This window comes from Rhinolophus hipposideros (genome assembly GCF_964194185.1).
Source record: "Rhinolophus hipposideros genome assembly, chromosome: 17".
Classification (NCBI taxonomy): domain Eukaryota; kingdom Metazoa; phylum Chordata; class Mammalia; order Chiroptera; family Rhinolophidae; genus Rhinolophus; species Rhinolophus hipposideros.
In genome coordinates this window covers 9,301,489-9,314,885 of record NC_138063.1, presented here as the reverse complement: position 1 = coordinate 9,314,885, position 13,397 = coordinate 9,301,489, and positions in this window count along the sequence as shown.

Below are 13,397 nucleotides of genomic sequence, written 5' to 3'. Positions count from 1 at the left end.
ACCAGTTCTCTTATCCACTGACTGGTGTATGTGTGCGTGCCTTTCAGTAAGATTGCAGGAAACTTCTATAGACTGAAAACTCTTTGAACTCTTGGTAGAAATGGAGAAGTTCAAGAGGGCTTTTTTAGAAGCTAAGCTTAACTTCTTTATCCTCTGAAACATTTTCAGGGAGCTCATTCATTTATTAAAAAATTTTTCTTGAGTTGCCTACAATGAGCCTGGCCCTGAGGACAGAACTGTAAATGTTACTGCATTTCTGGATTTCCCATGCTCTTTCTTTGCCCTGTTACTGAAGGACATGGACTTACATATATGGGGACCTCCCAGAATTGTCCTATTCATTCCAGTATCCTTGTGTTCTAGCACAGTACACACAGTCTCTGACTTACAATGGTTCAATTTAGGATTTTTTAACTTTGCGATAATGCAAAGTGATATGCGTAATAAATTACTGGAGATTTTCAACATTTTATTATAAAAAAGGCTTTGCGTTAAATCATTTTTCCTACTGTAGGATAATGTAAATATTCCAAGCACATTTAAAGTAGGCTAGCCTAGGCTATGATATTCGGTAGGTTAAGTGTGTTAAATGCATTTTTGACACTGTATTTTCAACTTAGGATAGGTGTATTGATACCTAACCCCATCATAAGTCAAGGGACATCCATACACTGACAATAATTACGAAGTCAGTGAACTAGTAAATAAACACAAACGAGAACAATACAGCATTTCCACTTCCTCCACTTCTTCTGACACTTGAAGAGATTGAATCAATATGGGATTCTCTTTTTCTTAAACTGCTTCCACACTTCCATTTTTCTGTTATGCGACCTGAACACAGACATACATACATACATATGTTGTAGGAGGGTCTTTCGCTTTAAAAGGCAGGAACAAATTTTTCCCTCCAAAAGTTGTTAAGTAGCCTCTTAACTCTCAGTGACTCTTATTTCCCTATCCACCATTAGTAATTTAGTCTTACCATGGTTTTTAATATATTTTTTTCTATCTCCCTGGAGCACTGTGAGAATTACCTTCTTTTATGTCAGATTCTGTAAAAGGGAGCTTCAAGGTCCAAGGAGGAAAGGTGCTGTACATGATACAAGTAATCTCATAACGATGCAGGAATATTACAATAAATAATTGGATGCTATCTGTAAAATACGGTGAGCTCCTCAGAGGACACGTGTGACAGCAATTTTCTTCTGTGTAACTAAGCTTTCTGGCTCATAAACAAAAAGTGTGTGTCTCCTTTCAAATGGCCTTTTAAAAAATTTGCAAGTTTTGTACCTCTGGGTCTTAAAAGATATCTGCAATAAGGATGAAAGCAGAAAAACTTTTGTTTAAATGGAAGCTGAGTAAACTTTATTGTCGAATTGTACAGCGGAAAGTACAACGACATAGAAATTAGGGGGCGTGGGCTCTAATGTCCTATTTGTTCTTGGATTATTATATACATTTAAGAGTGGCACGTCTACATGAGCTTGACAACTTGACGCACTGCTTCTGTGAGGCCCAGCATGGAGCCAGTGAACTTCAGGGTCCTTTCCCACATGTTTTGATTCTGATTCCCACCACTCTAAAGCTCTTAGGGGACAGAGACCTGCATTTTTTTTCCATTTCTTTATTCCTAGTCATAAGCATGGTACCAGGCAAATGTTAGCCTGTCAATAAATACCTGTTGGATGACTGTCTTACAAAATGTAATCAGGATAGATGTTTGTATAACATTATTTAGATCCAGCATTTCCAAGGCTGACATCAGAGATAGCACTTATTTGTTCAAAAGACAACCGGGAAATTGATTATCATTAAGATTATTTTGGGAAAGCAATAAAAACTGTTAGAATATGTCATATGGACCAGCTCTGAACAGACGCTGTGCTGAGGAATCTGGAAAAGAACCCCAGGAATTACATTCCAAAAATTAACTGTGTTAAATATTATGCATTTCTGACTTTCAAGTGGAAATGGCTTTGTATGGTTGGTCCTACGGATGTGTTTGAGGGAAACCCCTGGACAATTTCTGAGTCATCAGCATGCAGAAGGTGGAAGGCTACAGCGTTTGCCACAGTACAGCTCAGCAGTGAGTTAGACTAGAGGACCATTTTTAAATCTTCAACTAAAGATTGTTGCAACTTGCATACATCGTTAGGTTTTGAGAACCTCAGAGGAAAAAAAAAATGTCTGCATTCATTACGGCTAAGTTTAGGGCCTAGATTATAAAATATGGTTTAGTCTTCTGGCTACAAAATATAAGTGAGAAAGACAAAACAACAGCCAACAAGAGAGGTGGTATATTTCACAGTGGAGAGTCCATCCATACACCTTTGTTTCCCATTTATTCCTTCTAGATTTTCTTTACCTCTAAAAGTCTCTAAGGAAAATCATCACCAGGAAATTGCGACTGGAAGATTTATCTTGAGAATATTTATAGGAAAGCCAAAAAGACTTGGGTTTTAGGTAATCTAAAATAGACTATTCTAGACAGTGCAAAACACTGAGGACAAGAAGATATCTAGAAAAAGATAACAAATACAAATCTGTTTGACAAGAAATTTTTTCTTGAAAGGAGGGATAAGCTCAGATATGACTTGGAAAAGATTAACTTAGAATCACTTGGGGAGTTTGTTCTGAAGGATATATTCCTGAATACTGTCATGAAAATTTCTGTGTTTGTTTTTTTTCTGTTGTTGTTGTTTGCTTACTCTTTTATAGGCATTTTCCATTATAAATGGCTGTCATGCCTATGTAATGTTTTCTATAGTCTTTGAGGAGCTTCTCAGGTGTAGACAAACCACCCTTGGCTTAAATACTACAAACTGTTTGACCCTTCCCTGCTTCTGCCTGGAACCTTGGCTTGGAGAGGTGTAACTAAAAAGAATGTATGCTGGTCACAGCTCATTTGTGTGCTTCAATGCAGTCTAGCGTTTCTGGTCCATTTCATAAATCCTGGCTTCTATTATAACTAATTTCTCTCTCTCTCTCAAATTCCTCAATTGTGAAGGTATATCATTCTGAATGTTCCTTTTATTTCAAAACAGCCATGCGCCTGCAATGAGGCCAGGGTAATCTTACTAGAGTCTGAGAGATTATTTTTTCCTTTGTTAAAGAGCATGCAAAGACCTTGATTTGTTTATTAAGAATGATAGAAAACAACATTTTAGGAATCGAAGATGCATGGAATGCTAAGTATAGTACTACAGTGATAGAATAAACTTAATCACATAAATTATTCTAATGGGCAAATAGAGATTCATCAAAATATCAGCTATGGATGCTGAGTAAATGAGAATCTAGGGTAGCTGATATCTGATGACTCGAGTCTATCTTTAGCAGTGCAAGAGCACGATAACGTCTGCCGCTGGTTTGTCTCTAAAACACTTTAAAAGAATCTCTATATATCAGTGGAGGGTACAGCATAATATAGCTGCATGAAACCTATGCTCACATCAAGATGCTAAAGAGAATCATTTGTTTCCTAATAGCTCTATTTCAGCAGACCATGGCCTTACCAGGAAATGCCCTGTTAGCAAAGCTGTCATTCCACAATGATTTCTGGATGAAAGAACGATGATAGAGCACAGACTCCTGACTTTATTGTAGAATAGCATTTTCCTCCTTTATTTTTGAAAGAATTCATAATTTGTATTCCATTTTCCTTCGGTTATAATAGACTGTGGTTTGATTCAAGGTAAAAACTCATCCAAGTAGGGAATTATACACTGGAGAAATATTTACAAGATGCACTGTAATCTTTCCAGCTAGAGTACATTAGATTTTCTTCTCAGATCCAGGCACTTGAAATTGATACACTGAATATTTCCTTTTCCCCGGGTCACACTATAAGAATAATATCATTTAGTTTACGAATTATACCTTGGGAGTCAAACTTTATGTGGTATAAAACTAAAGATGGGTTGATCCTGTTTTGGCAATTTACAGACCAAACATCTTCAGTGCCCTTGGGCTTGCAGGAATAATGAGGGTGATATGATTAAATGGAGTCCCCCTGCTTGAAATTTTTCTACAGATTCCGGTCACCGTGGATTTAATTCAAATCCTCACCATGGTCTATAAGGTCTTACTTATAGGATCCTGTCCTAGATGGTCTCTCATTTTTGTCATGTAGCAGGCTTCCTTTTTACTACCTTCCCAGGTATACTTGCCTTCTTAATGACCTTCCCGCCCATCAACCTTGCTCCTCCCTTGTGGACTGCCCTAGCTATTTTCTCTGTTGAAATGCTCTTTGTATAAAGTATTTACTTGGCTTGATCCTTTTTATTAGACAGGTATCTGTTTAAATGACATGACTTCTCTTTGAGAGGATTTTTGACCATCCATGCCCAAGTAGTTTTCCAGACACTTAATTACCTTGTCCTGCTTTAAAAAAAGATAACAATTATAACTATTTTTATGTTTGTTTGTCGTTACTTACCTACTCACTAGAATGTAAGCTCTGTGAGATCAGGTTCCCTGTCTGTTTCATTGCTATGCCTGAAGCAGTACCTGGTAATAATTGGCACTTACTCTTTGTTGAATGAAGCACTGAATGCATAAATTAGACGGGATTTCAATCTAAGGACAAATTGAAGCAAGTGAAAGTCGGTCCTGTGCTTGCTCTCTCTCCCTTAATGCACTCATGCTTTAATTTCACACTTAACTTCCATGAAAGGCAATATCAAAGGGTAGTTTCAATTTTCTACAAACAAAAATTGAAGATAGAAAAAGCAGAATGCGGATTTTTTTTTTTTTTCTATATCCCTAGAGCCAACACTCAGGGCTTTGGCCCTATTTGAAGCTAGGATTGATTAAGTTTCCAAAAGTCTGGTATTTAACATGAGCTACCATGTTGGTTCTATAAATCTCTTGACCTAGAAAGGTTGTTTAGATTCCTCACGGACACCTCTGGACTACTGTGATAGCAAAGAGATGAAGTCAATATAAGTAGCCTGATGTAACGTGATGCCAAAGGGAGTCTCTGCCATTGCATTTTTATTCTTTTTTCCAAACTGGTTTCTTGAGATCCAAAGTTTATCAAATTCTTCCAATTCAGATGGTTGCTCTAATTTATAATCAATAACACCTTGACCCCATTAGAAAATAATTCACTAGGGAAAATGAAAGTAAAGCAATAAAAATAATCAAAGATGCTAATGAAAAAAGATCTTTCAATGTTGGCAAATATATTGGGATATGCTATTTTGTTCTATAGTATTTTATCTCTCTGGCCATACTTAGTTGTTATTCCAATATATTTGATTTAAGGCTATATCTTATTTTAGTTTTGATAAAACCCAGGTCATTTGTGTATAGTTAAAAATTAAACAACAACTCAGCACCTCTATCTCACCTGAGAAGTTTTGCTGTATGTGTACCATTTGTGATTAACCCTTATCAGCTTTCTCAAATCTTTATCCTACAACTCTTCTTTATAACAATGTCTGACTCTGGCTCACAAATCCTATACAATGTCAGTATTTCATGTATATACCCTTGCTCCAGTTGTGCGCACATATGGCAAAAAAGAGCTGTGGTTCTGCACGTAGCAGAAAGTGTCATCCGTCAGAGATGATACACAATGCCAGGGGAATGCAGAATCATCCAGAAGCTCAAGACAGCATTTTCCTGGGAGAAATGAAATATCTGAGATGTGAACTTGGGCATACTGAGAGGTTGATGTTATGTTTGAAAAGCATAATATTTAATTTAAAACTTAGGCAAAGATAACATAGAGCTGGGCTTTGGGAGAAATGGGTTATAACCAAAGCTCTGACACTCCATGTCCTTGCACAAATGACTAAATTTCTCTATGTAGTAGATCTCTTAAATGTAATATGAGGTGTTGGCCAAAAATGTGGCTAAGAATATTTGTAACCAAGATTTCTATGATGATATGACTACCTGCATTGGATATACATTTTTATACATTTTCAGAATTATGTTCTATAGTAATAGAATGTTTTATTTAATTAGACAGAACCACTCCATTCAAAGCACATTCTTCTGAAAAACTGAGGTCTTTATTCATATCACCTTAAAGGGGTCAGGAGCATTATGCTACATAATTTGTTTCTGGTGACTCAGCAAATGACCCTTTCGCCAAAGACATCTATGTTATTTTACTGTAACAGGGACGGTATTGTCATTACAAAAATCAATTTATTGGGATTAGTAAATCTATTAAAATGCAAACATCCAGTAAAAACGTCCTTGGCATGCATATTATCCATTAATGATGGACTGTAAATGAGTTAATAACTTAAAAGGAATCCAAAGGTGGCAGAAGAAAATAGTAAGGAGCGGGGGCATGCATGGGGTAGCACAAAGTGAGACCTGGGAATCTGAAGACCTCAGATGAAGGAAGAGATGAACAAAAAAGGCACCAAAGAGCATTTGAGCACATCTGGTGTGTGGTAGTTTTGAGAGAGGGCAAAAAAAAAGTGAGAAAGATGAAAAAATGTTGACAGAATAGCAAAGAAAAACATGTGACCTCTAAATTTTGTCGAGGGGCAGATAGACATGCTACCGCACGTTTTAGTGGAAGGAGTCCAAAGAAAGACATGAATATTTTTTCCTCCCTGTGGTATCTGAGTAAGACATTTAGCCTCTCCATACAATTAAGATGTTTATATTGGAAGCCGCAAGATGCCTTCCTGTTCTCACATTCTGTTTCTATACATTTCAAAGTCACTTACCTAGCCATACATAAAGCTCCTGATTTCCAGTTATCTGTTTTCTAGAACAAAGGCTTCCAGTTTCCAGGTATGCATGTCTATTATTTCATTGTTTTTGAAGTTACACAATCTTCTGTCTTTAAATGATGGAGCTAAAGAATGTCAACTCATCATTATTTCTACTCCTATGCTTCCTTTCTGAGTTATTAGCACTCAGAAAGTGCTACTCCTATGCTTCCTTTCTGTGTTATCATAAACACTTTAAAGTCAACAATTAATCCTCTAAACAGCTCTTCCAGGGGGGCCCTGAAAAGATTTTATAAATACTAATGAAATTCATTGCATGCCTCCTTAGGAAAGCTGCAAATGATTTCCCTATTGTATGACTGTGATTCTATATCAAGTTTCAACTTCATAAATAGAGAACAGCCAATGGCTCATGTACTAATTAAGCTTCTGTTACTTATGTTTATTATGATGTGTAATTGTTTATTAGCCCCAATAAGATGTTTTGTCAGGATGAGAACTGTCAATTTCATAAAATTTATTGACCGAGGCTTAGCCCTGGTTGGAAAAAATATGAGTGGAATATAATTGACAGGCGTTTGTGAAATGCAAGCACATTATCTCTAACTTTCAGGCATTACCGGAGGTAATAAATTAAGTAAAATTCAGTACAACACAGAGGAGCTCTAACCTGACGATAACAGGAACACATGACCCAAGTGGATAAATAGGGGACTCCTTAGCTGAAATTCCATCTTGAACTTGAATAGATGTTGCCTGAACTTAGATCCCAGCAAACATTTCCACGCTGGTTCATTTTCTCCCGAGAACTGGAAATGCGCTAATATCACACTGGTTTCATGGTTCTCTCACAAAACCATTGCAAAATTGAAAAACTATTTCTTATTAAAGGTATTTTCTGTGAAAGGATTTTAAAAATCTGATCCTACCACGTCCCTCACACATATGCTTTTCTCTGAGAGGACACTATTGAGCAGGAGAAACTGCATTGTGAAGAAGCCATGGGACAGAGAATAAAAAGAAGGAAACAAAGACCGCTGCATTCACTTCTCGGTCCTCTGCACTTTTTCCTGCTCTTTGAATGTCCCTGTGGCCTGGGCCAGGGTGCTTAGCTGTGCGTGCCCTTCCATAGAATCTGTTTCTTAGCCTGAGCTATTGAAGAAGGTAAGAAGAGCTCTCTCACCAAATGTCTGCGTCTGTTCAGGCTGCTGTAACAACACTATAGTCCGAGTGGTTGGTAAGCAACAGAAATTGATTTCTCACAGTTCAGGAGGCTGGGAGTCTAAGATCTAAGAGCTGACTGTTTGGGTGCCTGGCAAGAGCCCCCTTCCTCATAGATGGACACCTTGCTATAGCCTCACATGGCAGAAGGAGCCAGCGAGTTCTGTGAGGTCTCCACTATGAGGGCACCAACCACCTCCCAAAGGTCACACCTCCTAATGCCCTCACACTGGGTATTAGGTTTTCAAGATATGCCTATAATGGAAATAATAACACTCAGTCTATTACATGGGATTAGTGGGAGAATCCCAGACAATGAATATGAAGGTACATTATCAAATTGTAAGGTGCTACACATGAAATGTTTGTTTTACCTTTTTGAAAGGGCCACAGCTAAGAAACTGGTATTAGCATTTCTTGGAATTTCAGGTACTGATAAATTTGAATGACAATAGTCAAACTGCTAAGGAAACTCCTGAGTAACTGAATGGTTTTGATATTTGGTACACATGCATGACCATATCTATCCACACACACAAACCTGCACCCCTAACTCTCAGTAATATACTACAGCAGATTTCATAATGTACTGCAAATGAAATGACATATTTTTTATAAATGTCGAGTGTCATGGAGGTGAGAGAAGAAAGGCTTCTTGGGTAGGCCAGTGGACTCTGGCTGTCACATGACTAAGGTGACCCAGAGTGCTGCGATCAGCTGGCTCTGTCTGTACCACATCCTGCCAAACCTCAGCCAATCTTGGAGCCCTAAACCAAGCATACACTGAAAAGCCAACATTTTGCTTTCTGTCCTGAGAGCAACTCACACAATATTTCAGTGCAGACAAAGGAAGGCAGCGTGACTTAGTGCTAAATGCATTTTTATATAGTCCCTGAATTGGTGATACTTTGGATCAAATAAATATTTACCTTACCTCACCCCATACAAGGCTGACTGGACAGCACTGAAATAATAGACAGGTGAAATTATTATAAAAAAGAGATTATTTAAAAGAAAGGGTCATGCTTCTTATATCGGGCCTTGAGATAATCAAGTTCCTTTTACCTACTTTAATTCACCTCCTTTATTTGAAAGCATTTTTTTCCAAATAAGCTCATATAGAAATACGTCATAAGATTAGGATTCAAATCAAAACAAATGATTGGAAGCAAAAGATAATTTCAAAAGCCTGCAAACGTATTAAGTATTATAGAATTCTGTACTAGTGGGATACATAATATCCAAATATTAGAGAAAACCCACAATGCATTGTGGAAATAAGTTTGGATAAAACAAGTCTAATGTCTTCAGAGAGATGCAATATAAGTCATATATTTCAATTGATGTCTGGAAGATTGTGTAACTATGTCCACAGAACTGTCTGCAACTCAGATTTAAGGAAAAGAACTCATGTTCATATGAATCTGTAGGAGCTGCAAGATTTCATTCCGGAGAGTGAGAGTTCCTGTATATCTTATATTGTCAACAAAAGTTTCTGTGGTTTATTATATATCATAGCAGAAAGGCATCTTATTCCAGATTGTTTTGTGTTCAAATAGCAATATTTCTGGCCCTCTAGGAATGACACGTTGTTTGGATTACTGAGCTCCAGAGAAGCCTCTGGGCTTGGATAGAAGATTGAGATTTAGTAGGTAATATATTTACCAGTCTTTTTGAAAACTGGAATGTCATTTTTACATTTTCTCAGAGTGCATGCTGAGTCCTTGCAGTGGACATTACAAAATTAATGAACATATGGTTCTACCTCATTTGTTTGTCTTCTACTAAACTAGTAGTAAACTAGTGTTCCAACTTTAAGAAAATATTATTGATCACAGATGACTTTTTTTGTGTGTGTGTGTATGATGGTATTATTTACATGGGCAATAGTATTTAACCTGCTGAATATTCACATTCATTACACACACACACACACACACACACACACACACTGTTTAGACTGTTATTTTTGTCCAACAATGAAAAACACCACAATGGCAAATGCAAAGTTTGGTATGCTTCTGTTACCATAGAAATGCTTATTTGTGTTAATTAAGCTACTTTACAGTGATTAAAGTTACCAGGGGCTGTAGAGAATGAAAAGGGGACTCAATTGGTTTTGTACGTCACAAGTCTATCTCAGTTGTCCACAGAATTCGAAGCTGTTGTATAAAAACATTTGCTTAGAGTGCTGTGTTAACAAGATTATTGATCTATTTCCATGTAGAACAATTAACTTTATTCTGCTCAAAGGCCACAGACTGCACCCATGACCGTGATAACTTCTCTTGTAAATGTTTGTCATGTGTCGCAGGAAGGTTGGGTCAGTACTAGTTCCGGATAGAAAAACTAACGCAAAGACAGCCGTGCTGGTGGTAGGTGGGGGACTTAGAGTGTGAAAGCCAGAAGGGATATGAGAGACCATTGCCTCCAGCTCTCGGAGACTTCCACTTTGCGGGTGAAAAAGAGCCTGTCACATGTGGCACATACGCAATATGCAGAAGCAATCCTATGGTAACTGCATCATAGATCTCACGTCTTAAGGCTAATGCACTACAGACATCGATGTTTGTTGGAAGGTGACAATCTCAAATTAGCTGACCTGTAGGAAAACGGGATGCAGCTCAAGTGTCCCATTTTCAAGGAGCATTAAAACTTAAATATATTAGTATGTCTATTTGTGATTTGATGGGTCTATGAGAGTAAGATGAATTGATTCCATGTAAAGCTATAATAACTCATAATATGTGTGGTTATTATACATCATCATGCTAACCTAAGATATACCTTTTGCAAAGTCAGTGTTAAAATACAGATTCATAAAGCATTTGTAGCTTCATATTTTCAGTGAAGAGATTAGTACCAAGGAGAGCAAATAAAATAAAAGAACTATTAGAAAACATATACATATTAAATGCTGCAAAATCTTAGAGTTTTATGTTTTCAAGTAGGCATCTCTGTATTGTGAAAATTTGATACCATTTCTCTCATTTTCCCCCAAAGGCTGTGACAGTGTCTGTAGTAGAATTACATAAGATTAAAAGACTGAATTCCTCTCAAGTGCTGTGCATAGTAAGGCCTGCTCTAGACAAAGAGGAACCATATATTGCTTATTTCAAATGTTCTTAATATTTAACATTTATCGTGCACCTAATAGGTTTGGTATTGTGTAAGATACTGAAAATCAGAGGTAAATCTGGTTAATTCGTGACCTCCAGAAAGACGCAAAATGTGCACATCTTACCCAACCTGGCTAAACCTCAGAGATAACTGTTGAGTAAGTAAAGCCATCAGGAAAATGGGAAGGCTTTTTGTAATATAGTAGGCAGCCAATAGCTAGACAGATTCAAATAGGTCTATCTTAGGCTTGTGAGGAGGGAAATGCCATAGAGAAAATTTAGGTGGAAAATTAGGAAGACAACCTTTGAGGTCCCTTTCAAGCCTAATATTGTCTTGATTGGTGCAAAATGACGATTCTTACTACCTGAGGTGGCATTTAAGTCTATTAGTCATTGATATCGCTGTGCGACTGAATTAAACCGTCTCTTAGGGTCATAAAAAGAACAGGTTTGATCAGGAGTTGGTGGAGAGCTCCGTGCACCTGAGAGAATTACCCAGGAGAGTAAACCAGCAGGAAGGGCACTGACCAGAAGGAGGTTGTTTGTGTTTGGTGAGGGCTGGTTAAAGTTGCTGAAAAGTGACTTTGCCTATTTGAATTTGCTTATGTGAGCCTTTGCTTTGTCCTGGTTATATTTACTAATTGAATGTCTAATTAGAAATGGTCCTTGAGAAATCTCAGCTTGTGAAATATAATTGGCAGTAAACATTGTCCCTAGACCCTGTTTCCCATCTCCCAGTAGATCTTTGTGTGTTTTGTGTGTGTGTGTGTGAATTTTTTTTTCTCTCTGCTGAGGGAGAATTTACTGCTTTTGCAGTTTGGTGATAAAAAATTTGAAAATGTCCTGGAACCTCTGGAATCTGTCATTTAGATTTGAGGGCGCAAGGGGTGTAGGATATGGAATTCTCCAACATCCAGGGTCAGTTCCCTTTATGGCGATTCTAAAATGAGACTTGTTTGGAAGCAGCCACTGGGGCTCTCTGTGGAGCCCTGATTATACCTGGTTCAATAAAAGCCACCTAAGTCCATCAGGACTCCCAAGAAGTCTTTTATTTAAAACTTTGTGAAACTAGGATTCATCCAGAGTATTGCCCATCTCGTGAGAAGCAGACTGTGGTACAGGTGATGAAATTTGCGATACCCACTGATCACTCTAAACATATATACATCTAAACTGCTTTATTGTCATAGTACCTTAAATCTTATACATTAGAAATTTTGCTCTGGCTATAATCCATTTTGTGCAAAGGTAAGATGTACATAAAACCCTAGGAAGACAGTGTGTGGTTAACATGCATTCACACATATAATGTAAATTTACTAAATCAAATTACTTTCTTTGCTAGCCTGACCCGTGGACATAAAGGACAGATTTTTTGATTGGTTATAGTTAGGAGGCAAGGCAGAAGGAATATTTGTGCATTAGGAGGAAAACATTGGCTCATTAGATAGCCAGTGAAGAAAGGAACAGAAAAGGTAGGTGTTGGGAGACACAACCACTTCCTTATGGCATGATTTTTCATGTGATGACATGTGGCCAGGCTAATAACCGTCATCATATGTTTTTAATTTTCCCAGCAGCTGCCAAACTAGCTTGGAATCAGAGTATCTATGCGAATTTGCAAGCAACAAAAGTCTATGAACAGTTAGCTGTGGACTAACTTCAGACACCTGAAGGCTGAAAGGGAGTACCAGGCAGATTTATTGAGCACCTACTCTGTGTTAGTCCAACAAGATATTTTGGTATGGGTTTTACTGTGACAGTTCTCTTTAAAAAATGTTTTATTTTATTTATAATTGTGGTAAAAATGTATATCACATCAAATTTATCATCTTAACCATTTTTAAGTGTAGAGTTCAGTAGTGTTAATTCACCTTGTTGTGTAACCAATCACTACAACTCTTCCATCTTCAAAAATAAATATTCTAGATCCATTAAAAAATAACTCTCTATTCTCCAACCCCTGGCTACCACCATTCTACTTTCTGACTCTTATGCATTTGACTGCTCTAGGTATCTCATATACGAGATACTGAAATCATACAATATTTGCCTTTTGTATCTGGCTTATTTCACTTAGCATATATACTGTCTTCAAGGTTCATCCATGTTGTAGCATGTGTCAAAATTCTTTCCTTTTGAAAGCTGAAATAATCATCCATTTGACTTGTCGATAAACATTTGGATTATTTCTACCTTTGGTTATTGTGAATAATGTTGCTGTGAACATGGGTGTGCAAATATCTCTTTGAGACTCTGCTTTCAATTCTTTTGTGTATATGCCCAGAAGAGGAATTGCTGGAGCAAGTTCTGTTTTGTAATAAGGTCTAAGATAAGGGTGGGAGACATG